Genomic DNA, 18,560 nt, shown 5'->3' on the forward strand with positions numbered 1-18,560 from the left:
GAGAAGGAAAACTCTTTGAAAGTACAATAATTTTTAACTGATGGCTGTAGCATTTTTATTCTGTGACTGTGGGAAGCATAACTAGATATTTTAATCATTTATTTAACATGGAAATAGTTTGACAATTTGTCCACGTATGCAAAATCCCTCAATAATATTCTGGTTCATGTTAAAATGCATATTCTTATTATAAATGGGAGTAGAATTAGTGCTACTGTCAATATACTGCATTAGCCAAACAGAAGAGGATTATTATATCTAAGAAGGCAATATAGTCTTTATTAGACCCTTGGATTTTTTTTTTTTTTTGACTTTTGTTATAAACTTTATTTTTTTAATTGTATTTTTTAAAGTGTACAATTTGATATTTTTTTCTTATTAGTAATGTATATATGGCAATCCCAATCTCCCAATTCATCCCACCTCCAACAATTACCACCACCCCCACCCCGCTTTCCTCACTTGGTGTCCATATAGACCCTTGGATTTTAACCTGTAGTCTTCTATATTCAGGGCCCATTTATGCAATGATTATGATATTATTCTCTTGAAAATACCTTTTCACTAGACATTTTGTCATCATATTATATTTTTATCACCAGAATCACAATTATAAAATAGAGCATTAGATGGCATGGTTTCGTTACTTATAGTCATAAATTCCAATGGTTGAAAACAGTTTCTTTTTTTTTTTTTTTTTTCAAGTAAATTGCCTAAGCAAAAAAAAGGAAACTCAAAAATTTAAGCTGGTAATTAACTTTCTGAAGAGTGTATCTGAAGCAAAGACCATGTAATTATCCTAATAATAATGATTACAGAAATAAATGCTGTAGTTTACCAATTGTCTTCTGATATGATAAATTTTAGTAAATATAATTAAGTAGAAGGTTGTGTTTATAATTATTTCAAGCAGTTTAAACTGTTACGGCACATCAAACCATAAAATTTAACTTTCAGGTGAGGTTTTTGGGCATGTAAGTTTTTGGTTTTTGTGTTTGTTTTCAGCTAGACTTACACTATTGCAAGATAGGTACATTCAATAGACATATATTTAAATTTTATTGTGTACTTTACAATTATGTTTTAAAGGATTGAATTTGGCTGTCATAGAAATATACATGAAAAGTTTTACATAGTAATGAAATATGGTAGAAATATGATGGAGTACTAAGAAATATGTCTTTTTTAAGGAACTTGGTTAATTAAACCATTAGAGACTAGATGGAGTACAAATTCCTTCTTTAAATCATGTATTTAAATATTATATAACTTGATACTTTTTCCTCGGTATAATCCTTGTCTATTCTCTGGATATGGGAAAGCTCGTGACAGACGCAATATCTGCTTCTCAATAAAATGCAGCTCTGTGTCTCTGACCAAGTTGTGTTGGCGTTTCAAGTCCTGATAACTCTCCAAGTGACAGTGTGAGTGATGTTATGCTGGATATTACGGTAGTTTAACCTTGATTCATAATGATGAATACTGAAAACAAGAATATTTTATGGTGTCTAATTTTTGTGAGATTTAATTTCATAATTTATAGGAAGATTTTAAACAATAAAACCACCTTTTCTTATTGAAATAAACCATAGCAAAGTCTTGTAACCCCTTGAATTTTTAGAATCACAGAATGCTAAAGCTGAGACTAATCTTGGAAATCATAGAATATATAAAACTTCTCTTTTACAGATGTGATAACTAATTATGGCTTTCTTATTAAAAAATTCACAACTAATTATGAATTGCTCACAGACATATCTTTGCTATAGATGGAATACTTGGAGAGGTTGCTGTTATTTTAGATTCTTCATTTTTTGTGAGCCATTACATTTTTAACTTGACTAATAATGCTCACATTTTGCATGACATGTTCATGTGAAGTGTGAAAGACTTAAAAACAATAGCTGCTAATGACTAATAGTTTTGTGGAATATTATCAAATAATTTATGCCATATAAAATATACCATTTTATAATTATAATGAATATAATGCCAAACCACTTTATTTATGAAGGAATGTGCATTTCATGCATCTAATTACCACAAATAAGAGAACTCTTAGAGCCCTTTTACAGAAAAAGAATACTGAGAAACACAATCATCTATCAAGTTGACCTTTGTTTTTGCTTGTTTTTATACAATAACAGTAAAATTAAAATCAATGTTATGAAAACGATGTTTTATTTCAAAAATGGTGATTCTCTCATGCTGACTGAAATATCCGTGGGGTTAAAATTATAATCACTACACTTGAGCCGTATTTGCTGTGCATTTGTGAGCTATAGCACTTGTAGTGTGGTGTGATCCTGTGACCTGTTGAGCAGGATACAACAGTATGGGTTCAAGGTTTACTCTTTTAAAATAAAAAGTGTTGCAACCTTCAGGGGTCCATCCAGGAAAGGCCTCCCTCCCACGTCTTCTCCCAGGGCTGCCCCTGCCCTTGATATGTGCTGTGTGGACTGCCAGTCCATGGGGTGATGACATGGTCCTATCCAACAAAGAGCAATATGGAATTATGGGAATTTTTGAGGAAATGACCTTATCCTGATTTTACTACTTGACCTTTTTTGAATAGATTTTGTTTCAGTTAGTCTCTCATTCAAGTTAATTTGCTGACTTAATTGAGTAATTCAAGGAATTGAGAGATGTTTAAGATTTTAAATTATAGAAAATGTAAGAATGTTTTTCAAACACATTAAGAATAATTTATCTAGTGTTTTGTGGTTAATCACTTAATTTGGAGGAAAAAGCCGTATTAAATTATTTTAAGGAACGTTTTTTCTTGTTTTCAACATTTTTGTTTGTAACAAGATTAGTAAATAAATGGACCTTGTGTATCCATTGTTTACATTTGCAAATGTTTTAGAATCAGAGCGAGTGTGTCTTGATGGTCAAGTCTCTAAGGAGGCAGCGTGGTCAGTAAGATCTTCTGTAATCCTGAGATTAGTGTGAAAAACTCACCTCCTTTAACATTAACTCTTTCTCCCTAAATCCACACACATGGTACTTTATAATCCAAATTACATTTGTTTTTTTCAAATTTGGATATTGCCAACTCTTATGCATATTATAATCAGAATCAGTTTACAGTCTCTGTCAGGCAAGTGGTGGTTGTAACTCACTGTTTTTGTCTGTAAACTTTGCACATGTGGATTTGGTCATGGCTTCCTTTATTGCGTTGTTTGTAGTGTTGGAAATATGTGTCTTGAGTTTAATTGCTCTTGAAAGTGTCTTCAAAGACGGCATTATGATTTCGTGTTGACATGCAAAGAGGTTACATATACAGAAAAAGAACAGAACTGTAGCTTGGGGCCTACATTTGATATTAGTGAAGACAGTATTCATCCTTGCAAGAGTGAGGAAAAAAAAGTGCCAAAATTTCTTGGTCCTCAACAAACATGTGCCTTACAGGACCTAAGAAACTAAGATACACATAATGTTGGATGCTGTGTTCTGTTTTGTTCTGCTAGAAGGGTGCCCATCACAGCATTGGCGTTGATGCAGAAGGATGCAAAAGGATATCCATCACAAGCATGGGCACAGTGAGGGGTGTCAAAGGATGGGGCTTTGCTGCCTCTACCTGCTGGAGACCTACCTGTTGTTACCATACCTATTTGTCCACCTGGGCAATCCAGCCTCTCAGTGTCTTTTAAAAATACCTTTTTTGATTGATGTTGCCTTCAGAATCCTCTGAAATACATCAGACATTTTCTTCAATTAGATTTGCCCCAAGACTCACTTTTTATTTCTTAACGCTAGTTAATGCCAATTTTTTAAGGCAATAAATTGCTGGGAGTATACATCGGCCCCCCAAATTTAGCGCCTTTTAAGATCAAACGCAGCTATGTTCCCCTGTGCTGCTTTTGAAATCAATTCCTTATGTAGATTAATGCAGGTTAAAGTTCCAAAGTGTGGTGTTCAAAACCACCACACTTGTTCTATATTTCGTATTCACCTGCTTGGTCCCAGAGAGAGGTTGCCTTCTGTGCCTGGTTGGAAGCAGTCTCTGCAGCCTGGCATGTCCTCCCACAAAGCTTGTTTCCTTCTCTGTACTTTGAAAGATGAACACCGATACCCAAACCCTTGATGACTGTTATTTTTTTCTAACTTTGTAAGTAATTATCAGAACTGTGTAAGAATGGTTAAAAGAAACCCAGGGTTACTAACTGGAAACTGTGACCACATTTCAAAGCCAGAATCACCACTTACAATCTTGGAAACACCTTTCTATTTTTCTAAGCAATGTGATTTTCTAAAAGCTACTCTGTAGCTTACATCTTAAGCTTGTTTTATCTTTACCAGACAGAGACTGCTGCATAACCTTGCTTGCTTTTTATTTTTCTAAAGGAAATGGAAAAAGAGGATTTGATGGGCTTTGTGATTTCAGTTTCATTCATATCAGTTTCCTAGTCTCTCACCTGTGAATTTAAATCTCAATTGAGAAAATAATGATACTCGGAGGAGAAGTGTCACATTTTCTACGAGAAAGAAAATAATTACAAAGTGCTTGTACAATGCATTCTCTTTGGTAGAGTAGCACCTGAAATAACAATGTTTTCCAGTAAAATTTAGAAATTTGCAGAGGTATTCTGTCTAATACTTTTCCAGTGATTTTTTTATTAATGCCCATCTGATGTATTTAAATACTATTTTTCCATTTGGTACCAGGTGTTCCTAATCCTGAATTTTATGTACTTCTCTCCCCATCCTTTTTAGGGATCCAGCACACCCTCACAAAATGTGTGCTCACATGTCCCAAAATGATCTTGCCTTCATTTCTAGGTCTAGATCTCCAAGGGGATCTTCAGTCTGTTTTAACCTGCTGTTTCCATTCCACCAGTTTATTTCATACTCACCATCAACTGGAAACTACTTCAGATGGACCATTAAGATGCTAGTGCCTTTTGAAATGTGTCCGAACATGTATCATTACTCAAGGGTCCTTTGAGAGAGAAAAGACCTTCTACCTTAAATCCCTTCTATAATCTTGCCATTCTTTATTTGCTTGTTTGTTCATTTGTTGGTTTAATTCAGTGAGCCTTCAGTACATTTCTCTATACCCATTAGAGCATAGATGGCCCTTCTGCCGTTTATTTTGTTGTTGCAGTAGAAATGGGTTTTTATATGGACAGACCTTATTAAAATCGAGAGGCACTACATTATCAGTTGAATGGATTCTCATATTATTACTGACCTTGAAGGACATATTGACATATGGAACCAAGTGAATTTGATATAAATTCAAGCAATATAATATACCTTGAGGTTAGCAGGAAAAAAAACCTTTCTCTGGAAAGGGTACAGGAAATAGAAATTAATGCATCCCCTCCCCACCTCCAGAAACATCTATATAAGGGATTATTATTACTCATAATACAAAGTTAGGACCTGACTACAACCAACTTTTTGAAAGAAATTTAGATTCATGTAGAAAAATTGTGGGTGACTTTTATTTACTTTTTCAAATTTAAGTAATTGTTAAATTTGTGTAACGTGTTTTGATTTCTTCCATTTTATAAGTACTTTTCTTAAAATATTTGGATTTCACAACTGTATCACAAAAATAAAACCCTACAACAATTCAATTATGAATATCAATGCAGAACCTTTAAAAACCTTACCAAATGTTGTGTATCAGTATTCATAACACCATTATTCACAATTGCCAAAATACAGAAATAACTCAGATGTTCTCAGCTGATGCACAGCCAAAAAAAAATGTGGTATATACACACAGTGGCATATTATTCAGCCGTAAAGAACAATGAAATTTGGATACATGTTACAACATGGATGCATGTTGAAAACATCATGTTAATAAGGAGAATAAGCCAGACACAAAAGGACAAATATTGTATGATTCCGCTTATGAAAGGTGCTTAGAACAGGCAAATTCATAGACACAAAAAGTGGAATCGAGGTTACCAGGAACTGGAGAGAGATGAATGGAGAGTTATGGTTTAACAGATATAGTTTCTCTTTAGGATAATGAAAAAGTTCTGGAAGTGGATGTGGTGATGGTTGCATATTGTGAATGTACTTAATGCCACTGAATTCCACATTTAAAAATAGTTAAAATGGTAAATTTTATGTTGTATATATTTTACTGCAATAAAAATAGTTACGAAAATATTACCAAATGAATTTCAGTAGCACATTACAAGCAAAATAAATTATACACAAATGTAGTTTTATTACAGAAATGCAAGACTGGTTTAGTACTTTAAAATATTTTTTAAAATTACTGAATTTTAGGATCAAATCAAGCATTTGATAACATCAACTTTCCATACCTCATGAAATGAACATGGACATTATAAGTGTATTTTGGAAATCAGTGAGAAGAAATTATTTCTTCATTAAGTATTAGAGAGATAACAACTGAGGCATTGGGGCAAAAGAAAAGAAAGACTAAGTCCTAACCCATCTTTTGCACCAGCATAAATCTCAACTGGGTGTAAGATTCAAAGCAAAAAAAAAGTACTGGAACAAATTATGGGAAATTTATTTTATAATGTTTATTTGAGGTGAAAGTATTTCTAAGAAAAGTAGAAAATACTTGAAGCCATAAGTAAATGATTAAAATAGTTTACACCATGAAACTAAAACTTCTATATAAGCCAAAATAATGATAATGATTGCCAAAATAAAAAGTCACAATCAAAATGCTAAGCTGATATGGTTATTTGAGAAATATTTGAAATACATGACAGAAAGTTCATTTTATTTACATGTAATGGTTCCACTTTTTCTAAATGAACAAGAAGCCAATGATACCAGCACAGTTGTCACACCTGTGCTGTTTAAAGCAAATAGAAAAACCCTGAACCTCACTTGTCAGAAAAATCAAGTTAAGATGAATTTGAAGTGCTTCTGTTCTCTAGCAGGCTGATGAAAAAAGTTTGATCATGACCAATACTAACAGTGTTCGAGTGTGGGGGAAAAATACACTCTGTAAACTGCTGCTCAGAGCATGGAGATGTAACCATTTTAGGGAGCAATTTTGCAAAATTAATGACAATCACAGAAGCACAGACTTTTGGAATCAGTTCGATATCTAGCAATTTATTTTAGAATTAGTATATTTGCACAGGTGTATGCTGTTAAGTGAAAGTATAAACAATTTTAGTTTATTTCTCTTGAGCATAAAAGGGATATATTTGTATTAAATAAGTATACTTATATATGTAAGGTGATAGATAGTGATAGATAATAAGAATATGAGAGGAGGCCCTTTTTCATTGCAGGCTCTTTTGTGCTGTTTGAATTAGTTATACTAACATGTTATTTTCATAGTAATAAAGATATTTTTAAATGGTTTGAGCTAATTGAAAACATTTAACATAGAAAAAAATCTAAGCTAAAATCTTTTTCCTATAGATAAATGAATAATAAAAACTAAAGATTATAGAATGTTTTTTATATATCAGACGCTTTATAGTTTTTACATGTATTAAATCATTTAATTGTCACAAAAATCCTAGTAATTCTACCCTTCCCATTTTATAGGCAAACTGAGTTTCGGAGGCACTCATGTGCCAAAACCACATTATTAGGAAACGACTGACCAGGATTCCTATCCAGTGACTCTGATTTTTATGAAAATAATCATACACTCCTTTTTCTGGGTTATGAGTAGATATTGTGTTTAAACAAAGAGTATAGCCCAAAACTCAAGTTTAGAGGAATAACTAAAGCATCATAAAACAGTCCTTCGGTCTGGGACCTCACACTTAGAGAATTAAGGTTTTTGTGAGTACTCACTATATATCAAATACCCAGCAAAGCACAGTGAACAGTTTTCTTCCCTCAAGAACATGGGGTGAGTTCTGAAGAGACTACGGTTTAAAAATAGGGAACTTTCCTAAAGCCACATAGTATGTGAGTGATAGTGTTAAAGTTGAAGCTCAGGTATGCTGGCACCAGAGCCCCTCTTCTTTGCATTAAACCATTGTTGTGATTCACTTTATTTTATATGTAGAGGCACTGAGATAATTTTGGCCACAGGCAGCTAAGATTGCAAAGGTTCACAGATGGAAAAGCAGATGTCTTTCTCCTCTGGTGTTAAGTAAGGCAGAAATGATAGACTCGTTAGTTGGAGAGTTCCTCATAGTTTCTATGGTCTAATCTTCTAGTCAATTTAGGGATCATTTCTGCAATATCTGTGATACTCATCAGCCTGTCTACGAATATCTCTAGTGATTAAAAAGAAAGTTCACTGCATTATACAACAGTTGGATCTAATAATTAGATATTGCTGTTCAATTTCTTTTTCTCATTGAAATATAATCTTTATCCCTGAAAGTTGCTATTAGTCCTGGTTCTGCCTTCTGTGTCACTAAAGACCCCACTTGAAACACTTGAACTATGGTCTTGCTTGAGGTATCATTGACACATTGTCTTCATTTGGTTTGTGGACACCATAATTTATTTTTATCTCCTGTTAGTTTTATCTCCATGTCTCATCTCAGTCTCCTCTCCTGTTTTGTGCCCTTTCACACAGCTTCATGATGTTGGAGTCCCTAGGATTGTCCACGGTGCTCTGCTCTGTCTGCACTCACACTCCCTGGGTCCTCTGGGGCATCACTTTATGTGGGAATGGCTTTATACAGCTGACAAGCCAGCCAGGACCGCTCTCCAAGACTTACGTATGGAGCTGCCTACTTGACATCACCACATGGGTGTCTAGACAACCCGGCTTCAGTTGGTATTCTCCTCAACCCACGTGTCCTTCACCTGTTTTGCCTACCTGTCTCAGTTGTTGGCAATAGCATCCTTTCACTTGGTCAGGTCGGAAACTGTAGAGTCCTCCTTGACTCCTCTCTTTCTCCCACACATCCTATCCAACCTGCCAAGCCTGTCCAGTAGTTTTATCCTCAGAATACATTGAGAGTCAAAGAGCTCTCACCCCCCTCCATTGCTACTACTCTGGCCTGGGTCCCCGTCTTCTCTTGCCTGGACCACTGTGATGGCCTCCTAACTGATCTGCTTCTACACATGCCTTCATCTCTCCCCACCCAGGGACTCACAGTCCCTTTACCCTTCTCTAGCTTCTTTTCATAGCGTGTATCACTTTCTAGTGTATTTGGTAATTTTCTTATTTGTTATCTTTATGGTTTCTCCACACTAGAATGTCAGCTGCAGAATGCCAGGTTTCATTGTCTTTCTCCATCAGTCATGTGTCCCAGTCACCGAGAACTATGCCTGATACACAGTTAGGTGGTTAATAAATATTTGCTGAGTGGTTATAGAGTAATTACACAGCTTCTTCTCTAAGATACCCTTGCTGGAGGAAATGCAGTTACTGCAGAGTGATCTATAACAAGGATCTCCCTGTTCTCTCTTGCCTCTTCTTACAGAATTTTCAGGGGACCCATCACAGTGGTCCCAGTGACATCTGGAAGAGACCCCTGTATCACTGTTTTCTATCTCAGCCTCAGTGCTAATCTTAGCAGAGAATCCAAGTACAAGAAGAAAACAATTACAATGAAAATTTTACTCAGTTCTGTTGCCTAGACAATCAGTTACTTTGCTTATCAAATTTTCTAATAAAGATGAAGTTAAAAGGTTAACTCAAATTACTTTCAAGTCATTTCTGAATATCACGTTTTATTATTTAATTATCCATTTTTAGTAAGTGCAGTATATTAAGCATTATTTGACCTTTTACAAAAGAGCCTACAAGGCCTCCACATGATTGTTCTAAATATTAATTCTAGTTAATTCATTCTCACTCAGGTTATGTGTGTTGAATCTATATGGTAGTCACATGGTATTTGACTCATAAATATAAAATTAAAAAGATGCTTTCACTGGTCTCAGGAAGTCCTGTAGTAGATTTAAACAGTTCTAATGTGGCTTTATACTAGGATGAATCTAGAAGCTTTGGGACTGTGTTAGATCATCTTTAACAAATTTTGTTAAATTTTAGAGGCTAAGGCATGAAAAGGAGGCTAGGGTATAGAAAAGCTAGACCATTATTTGAAAAACATAGCAGAGAAGAGAAAGAGAGCTTGGGTATTATTTGAGGTGTAGGCTTGAGAGGTGCAGAGGGTAGGATCAGGGTAATGTTTATCTTACTGTCATGTCCTCTCAATAGAGAAACTTTTATTTATATGGTTGCTTTTGCATCCTGGTAATTTTCAGGCCTGGCTTCCTCTGTAGAGTTTTTGTGCTTCTGGAAAGAAATCTATATGGATATATGAAGATGTAGAATTTCTTGAGATGCTAAAGATTGCTGTGAAGAGACAGTATAATATAATGGGAAAATAATAGAATATTGACCCAGATAGACCTAAGTGTGAGTCATGGTTCTACTTTTATTCATCTATGACCATGGAAATTTCCATTAACACTTTCATCATTGAAGTTTTTCAGCTGCAACATGAGTGTAATCATATGCTCAGAGGTTTCCTCAGGAACATGTGAGAATATGTGTTCATACGTGGCATAGTATCAGCACACAGTGAAAGCTTGTATAGGTATAACCACTGAAAAATTATCAATTTCTTCTTTTTTTCCACTTAATATTCTTTTTTGGTGTGGAAGCACCTACCCTTTGCCAGGCTCTGTGTATATGATAAAATAGAGAGTTGGACTCATTTCCCTGAGAGTTCTGTAACTTCATTCCTAAAAGGGGGAACAATTAATACATTAATAGAAATAGAGATATGATGACTGAAATTGATGACAGTTATATTGGTAGTAATAAAAATTTTTATTTGTTGACTATTTGCTATGTATCAAGCAATATTTTCTGTGATTTATATTATTACCTGATTTATTCCGCTTAATAGTCTGTGGAATATGTACTATACAGAGGAGGAAACTTAGGCACAGATAAAATTAAATTGCTGGGTTACATAGACACTTAATAATGAACCAAGATTGAAGAAAAGGAGAAAGCTTAGGCATGAAAGTTATCTTCAATATCTACGATATCTACAGTGTTTATTTACAAGGTAAATTTCATCTTTGTTTATTTAAATACAATTCTAAAGCATTCTTAATGTATACCCCTCCTCCTTGTTCAGTATTTTGGATTTGAGATTGAAATTTGTGAAATGTTGTAAATTGAAAAATGAATATTCTGTAGGTAATATTAAAATATGAAATGAATGTTTAAATAAACCATATTGTTATTATTGTATTTTACATATTAGATTTCTGACTCATAGTTATGTATCACATTCTGTTAAAAAATATGAATACATCCTCAACAATATATTTTGTTTACTTCCTTTGTGGCCATCTGAAGGCACATTTCAGAGAGGTAGAAATTAGAGGTAGAGCTGTTTCTAGTCTGTGTTTAGTTTCATGTACTAACTACCTGAGAGTGAAGTGCTCTGTGTCTCAGTTAGTTGGATGTTCAGAGCATGGTTCCAGAACTATGCAGCAAGTGCTAAAACCTCACAGAATTCTATGCTGTCACTGTGCCAATAGTAACTTTGCTTCAGTAGTATGATAGTCTGTGCAATATGAAATTAGAAATCATAACCCATGTTCGGCCTAGCTTACCTCATTTTTATTTTCTTCTTTTAGAGTAAGGTATTATATTTAACCTAATGGAAAAATTATTAATTTCATGGTGTCATAAAAGGCTACAACATTTGAAAGAGTAACTCTCATTGCCAAAAAAACCAATAACTTTTTTTTGTTTTGTTTTATGACTTCAGCAGTAGAATCAAGCAAAATGCTTGGAAGAATATGTCCTTTTCTACACTCTGATTATTGCAATTCAAATGGATACTGTTAGGTCAAAAATGGAATTTATATTTTAAGGTAAAGTTTTAATGAGAAAATGTAATTTATGAAGTGGCCAGTACCCATCTGAATTTTCTCAAATTAAAAAAAAAAGCTCAGATTTATGAGAACTTTTGCAAGTTTTGGTTACCTTTCGGGGTCTAATTTCAAAATCTTGAAATAGTTTTTGATTTTACAGTTTCATGCTAATGATGCAGTTGACTTTATTGTTAACACTTGATCATGTATCCCATTATCTGATCTTGCTTTAGGTCAGTCTGAGTCTACTGAACTGGTTAAAGAAATGTTTTATTGTAAGATTTAATGTAGTCTTCAAAAATTCTCTCTGAAATTGACTATTAAAGTGCGTAACTTTCGGGTTGATGAAAAAAATTATAGTATAAGACTCAAAAAAGCACATAGTTTACTGGAACTTGGGAAACATTTTTCAGATGTTTGCCATTTTTATATCCGCATCACAGATGGTTTGAAATTATTAAAGTCTTCTTTACACACAGTGATTCTGTACTTGAGCTATCAGATTTAATTCTATTGATGGCATTACTGAGAACCTTTTATTGTTTAGTATGTATAGAATTGTTTCTGGCTATACCCTGGGAAATGTATGGAGAAAGGCATTAAATTAATACACACCATTTTGCTGCCAGCCAATATGTTGTCTAAGTAGACAGAAAAATTGCTACAACTATCTTTCACACGTGTGTGGAGAAGGTTGAGCCCATTATGTCCTCTGAAATTATGGCAGAATTTTCCCCCAACACACACCAGTGGGATAGAGCACTCCAATCTTCATAAAAATGGAAATATCATGCAGAAACTATCACTATTTTTCCCCATTTCCATCCTTTTTGCAAATGAGTTGCATGAACTCTTCTTTCCATAAACTGTGGAAGACAGATCTGGGAATAGCTTGTTCTGTACTTCTAAAAACAACCTATATGAGGAAAATTGTTTTCTGTTATATGAACAGTATTCATGCATTAAGGAAAAATAATAGTTTAGCAATGAAGCTGAATGAAATGATGCATGTGTGTTTTGCCACTTCGGGCAGGATAGGGAACAGAGCCAGATCTACTAGCCTTGAAGTGGCAAATGAGGCAGGAGATGCAGGCCTGGTAGTCTCCACCCAGGTCCCCTCTGTGGCTCCATCCTGGTCCCTGGCAGGTTCCTGCTCCACAGTCTTCAGGACCACGCTTTTACTGATGACTCCCAATCTTTAACTTCAGCAGGTATCTTTTCTTGATCTCCAGGTTTATGTATTCAGTATTTGACACCTTCACCTGAATACTTGGAGGCAACTCAAACTCAGCAAGACAAAAACCAAACTAATGCTCTTTTCATTAGAATCTATTCTCACCCTTTTGCTCCTATCTCAGTGAATGACACACCATCCTCCTTGTTGCAAAGATAGAAATTTGGGTAGCATCTTTGACTCTTGCTTTGACTTTCCAGTCACCATATCTTGTATATTCTTACCTCCTAAACACAATTCAAATACATTCATGTTTCCCCAGCCCCACTGCCACCCCTTTTTCCAGGCTACCATCAGCTTTGACATCCATTTCTACAAGAGCCTTCTGATGTGTTTTGCAGAATTCAGTCTTTCAGTTTCTGATGTATTCTTCACAAAGGATTTTGAGTGAGTATTTTTGGGTAATGGCATTCTCCTGTGTCAGAACTTTCAGAGTTTCTCCACTGCCTAAATCCAGTCTCCATGTATGATGTGAAAAGTTCACTTTCCCTTGAATCCTGCCATCATCCTGCTTCTATCTCTTGTATATTTGTGGCATGACTAATCCTCCAAACTCAAAGCTTTGTGTGGTTATATAACCAAAATAGAAATAAAATAAAGGTGTGTGGTCTTGTACTTTTAAAAACAGTAAACTTTCAGTTGACATTCTTCTCCTCAGCATTATTTGTGATACTCTTACAATTTTATGTTTTTTGTTCCCATGATCTTATATTAATCCCTTTGTCTAGGAATCCTTAATTCCTTTTTTTGTTTTTTTTCCCCTCCACTTCTTAAGATGGATAGGAGAAACTGAGGGGAATACTAAGAAATGGTCCTTCTACAAAGAGAAAATTAGCAGAGATTGCGAGAGATTGAGTCAGAACCCTGCTTCTTCTTTAATATGTAGGCACCAGGGCTTGTATTATTTGCCATTTTTAAATTAAATTTTGATATATTCTCAAAATAGTCTGGCTAGAAGTCCTATAAAGTCACTTTGGTGAAATAGCTTCAGGGCTTTTCATTCCCCTTTTCTTCTATTCAAATCTAGGTTAGAAAGCAATGCAACAGATGAAATAAAGCAGGAGAAAACGGGAATGGAAGAGGGTGATAGCAGGAGAGAACACAAGCAGAATTCCAGTGCCGTGGGGGATGACATGTCTGGCAGCCCAGGCGTGTGTGTCCTACCTCTGTGCCGACCATTCTGACCTTGCACTTGATGGTGCAAAGCCTTCTGATATAGCCTCTTAGTACCTACTTCCCCTGTTTGGTCTTGTCCAGGAAGTGCTGTGGTCGTTTTATCACCAAGATGACTAACCTAGTGATAAAACAAAACAAAAGAAAACTGCTAGGGAAAAAGAGAAGCCAAGTGCCTAGGACTCTCATACCCAAACTCCTGTATTGTGACTTGAGGGCAGGCAGGTGGAAATATGATGAAGCAGGATGCCTCGGAGAAGTTTGAGGTTGTTGCCTTTAAAGTTATGGTATCAATGCTTCAGGCAGAGTCTGGATGGAGGTCTTCTGGTGGTTGCAAAAGAATCTCCCTGAGCCTCTCCTCACAGTTCAAGACGATTGGGTATAATGGTGCCAAAGGAGGGTTGAGTGGCTGTAACAGCAGCTGCTTTCAGTTCCCAGCCACTCTGCCCAGCACATTGTGATGTAAGTATGGCCCTAGGAGAAAGCACTGATCATCTTTTATTAATTTCTCCCATGTTTTAAAATATCAAAAAAATAAATATTGGAATGAACATTTACATCATTTCTCTTTAGACAGATCTTTTAAAAGAGGATCTAGGGGGCGGGGGACAAAGGGGAAGCTGGGACGAAGTGAGAGAGTAGCATAGACTTATATATACTACCAACTGTAAAATAGATAGCTAATGGGAAGTTGCTGTATAACAAAGGGAGATCAACTCGATGATGGGTGATGCCTTAGAGGGCCGGGACGGGAAGGGTGAGGGGGAGTCGCAGGAGGGAAGGGATATGGGGATATGTGTATAAATACAGCTGAGTCACTTTGGTGTACCTCATAAGCTGGTACAAGAGTGTAAAGCAATTATATTCCAATAAAGAGCTAAAAAATGGGGGGGGGAAACTTATGTGTTCACTTATGTGTGGAATCTAAAAAATAAATAACAGAACAGAAGCAGACTTACAGAGAACAAATTAGTGGTTACCAGAGCGGGGAGGAGGGGGAAAATAGGTGAAAAAGATTAAGAAGGACAAACTACTGGTGTAAGATAAGTTCCAAGGATGTAATGTTCAACTTAGAGAATATAGTCAATGTTTTAAAGTAATTTTATATGCAGTATAATCTATAGGGTATCAAATTACTTGTTCTATACCTGAAACTAATATAATATTGTAAGCAAACTATATTTCAATTAAAAACAGGGAGAAAACTATCTCATTGGCTGTTGTGGGGATTAAATGAGGTAAACAGAGAAATGTGCTTAGTTCTTACCGTGTGCTTTTCTCAGAACCATGAGTTACACTTTTATCACAGCACCAACCATAGCACAATGCAAACAGAAAGTTCTCTTTTGCTATTTGAGATGAAATATGCATGGACTCCCAAAACATGACTCTCTATAGTCAATTTTTTATTACTAAGCAGATTTTTTTTTTTTTTTACAGTAAATAGGCATTAAGGACTTTCATCATTTGCTCAGCATTAGAATTGTACAGGCAAATTTGGATTTGAAATTTGACTGTTCTGTTTAAAGCACTAAGGAGGTAATTCTCTAGTGTTCAGTTCATTCATGGTTTGTGGTAGTGAATTTAAGACTTGTAAGAGAGTGAAACTAATCTTTGAGAGTGAACCTTAAAATGTGATGTTTAATGTTTATCCCATCGAGTGAACTATAAACTGTGAAATCCTGTTTCCCAATCCAGGGTTTCCCTACCAAGACCTTCATTCACATTCATAATCACTAGTGAGCCCAAGCCCCTTGCTGTTGGGTGGATCCAGGCCTTTTTACATTTACCCTGCTGTGTTCATAAGCTCTAAATATGCAATTTAAAGCACTTGTTGTGGGCTGAAGATAATAATTTATCTCAGATCTGAGTTATGTTCCCTGAGGTTGCTTGTCATGCACACGTTACTTCTCAGTCATTCCCGAGAAGTAACGTGTGGATGACAGCCCTAGTGCCATCCGCAGCCTCTCTGTGCAAGCAGACAGGTGCAGAGGGATCAGTGAACTCAGAGAGGAACTGAGGTCAGGACTTGATTATGGAAGATTTTCCATCATCATTTCTAATTAAATTCTAGATAGTCTCCAACAAAAATGCTACATCTTCAACTTTTTAAGTAACCTGATTAAGTGTGTAGTCTTACATCACACTAAAAAGAGTTTTTATGTCAATTATATATTTTCTTGGGAGTCAACGGATTATTAAGTAAATAAAATAATGCTTTTTCTAAAGCAAGATACTCAACTCCATTTGTTTTAACATGCATGAGAACTAACATTTAGTGAATTCTGTTGAGTGCCAGGCACTGTGCTAACTGCTTCTACTTGTGTTGTCTCAAGCCTCACATGAACTCCATGTGATAAGTCTTATTATTATTCCCATTTAATAAATGAGTACACAAGGCATAGAGAAGGAAAATAACGTTGCTAATCACCTAGCTATCGAGATATGGACGTAGGTCTTAAACCCAGGCACTTGGTTCCCATTCACGTTTATATTAGCTGTTCTATATAGTTGTACACAATTTTCATCTCTTCTTTTTACTGGTATGATTAATATTTGCAACATGAAATATATTTGATATATTTTAAATGTGTGCATGAACATGCACAAACTATCTTCTTGTGCTAACAGGGACTTCAGTTCTCCCTTCCCCCCATCAGTGTGAGTGGCCTGCTGCCACTTCCTTCAGTGTTTGTTTTGATGACTTGTGTCTCCAAGACGTGTGTCATTGACCATCTTAGATTACATAGGCCTGAAGAAGACCAAACAGCATTTTTCTTTTCTATAACCGTAGAAGTCTTTTTCTTCTTACTTAAAATAGTTTTTAAAGGAAGCCCTATTCATCATTGAAGAGGAAAATCTTAAATCTAGAAGCAACCTTATTGTCTATTTTTTTAAAAAGCAACATTTCAGGAATATTCCCAGCGAGAAAAAGATTACTTCTGGGACTGTGATTGTGAAACATAGAAATAGATAGGTTTTATGAGGCAGTATGTGAATTCTGTTTGTTTTTTGTGCTAGATGAAGGGAAAGTATCTGTTGATTGTATAAATAAGGGGTAGGTCTGAGATAGTAAATTCTTTTTTTTTTAATTTATTCATTTTTTTTTGAGGTAGAGTTGATTTACAATGTTATGTAAAGATAGTAAGTTCATATACCCAATTTAGAGATGAGAAAACCAAGGCTAAGGGAAATTAATTAAATATCTCAGGATTTCATCAACACTATGTAGCTAAGCCAGACTGTGAGGGTCTGAGTCCAGAGCCCATTCGTGCTCCCTCCCCTCACCTGCCACCTTGTAAGGAAAGATGCAGGTGAAATCACAGAAGGGAGCAAGGCAGAATGAAAGTGACCCATTAAGGCTGAAAGATTGTTCTAAGAAAATTGAGAGCAAATTAAGATTAAGCATGAATTATAAAGAAGGATTATCTTTACCTGATGTAAGAATAAGATATCTGTCAGTTGCTTACAGAACTATGAATTAAAATCATTAACGTATTGATTTGATGTCTGCTTTATTAAAAAAACAAACAAACAAAACAACTGGGTTCTGGAAATAGAAAGACTTCTGTTACCAGCCCTAGATCCTAAAGGACTAATAAACTCCTTGTGGGAAAAACAACTTATACATTGAAGCAAATTACCCAAGGAAGTGAAGAGAGAGGAACCGGCATTTTTTATTTGGGTGCTTAGAAAATTGTTCATTTGGATCAAATATTTTTCTAAATAATTCAGATTTCAATCTTTACTCAGATTTCAATCTTTAATGGAGCATCATTTAGAAAGAAAGGACGGTTTACGGTTTTGTGTTTAGGTGCTGAAATGGGACTGCTCTGAATGCAAATATCTCTCTAACATGGATGCAGGCAAGGGGCTGCCCTTCCCGTGGCAGTGACCTGTGCCCATCTCTAAGACAGGAGCAAATAGCACCAACCTCGCAGGCTTTTCTTTTCTTTTTTAGATAAATTAAATGAGAAAATGCATATCAAACATTTAACACACCTTCTAGACTGTGGTAAGTAAGTTCCCAATGTGTGCTATAATTTCTAAAGAATTTTTAAACATCTTCTAAGCATCATCCCTGTATCAACTTCCACTAACCACATGGTGGCAGCACACGTTACCAGGGCCATTGCTGACCAGACACACTGACTCCCCAGCAGGTGAGCCTGGAATGTGGCTGCGAATGACGCAGCCCAGCATAGCTGGATTGAATGTACTGTTTCCCCTTTTCTAGCCTCCACCCCAAGTGGGGCTATTTTTACCATGGATGAAGAGTGGAGAAAGGAAGATTAGTGTGGATTCAGGATGGACTGCATGCCAGCCACAAAGCTAAATGCTTCTCATCTGTTATCTCATTCAGTTTTTTTAA

The 18,560-nt window shown here is 35.6% G+C and overlaps 1 protein-coding gene across 1 annotated transcript in view; it reads left to right on the plus strand.

Moving 5' to 3' along the window:
- KHDRBS2 (KH RNA binding domain containing, signal transduction associated 2) overlaps positions 1 to 18,560 on the plus strand; it is a 642,723-nt gene that overhangs the window by 105,811 nt on the left and 518,352 nt on the right. The gene's annotated exons all lie outside the window — the stretch shown is intronic.

Source organism: Hippopotamus amphibius, chromosome 11 (assembly GCF_030028045.1).
Source record: "Hippopotamus amphibius kiboko isolate mHipAmp2 chromosome 11, mHipAmp2.hap2, whole genome shotgun sequence".
Taxonomy (NCBI): domain Eukaryota; kingdom Metazoa; phylum Chordata; class Mammalia; order Artiodactyla; family Hippopotamidae; genus Hippopotamus; species Hippopotamus amphibius.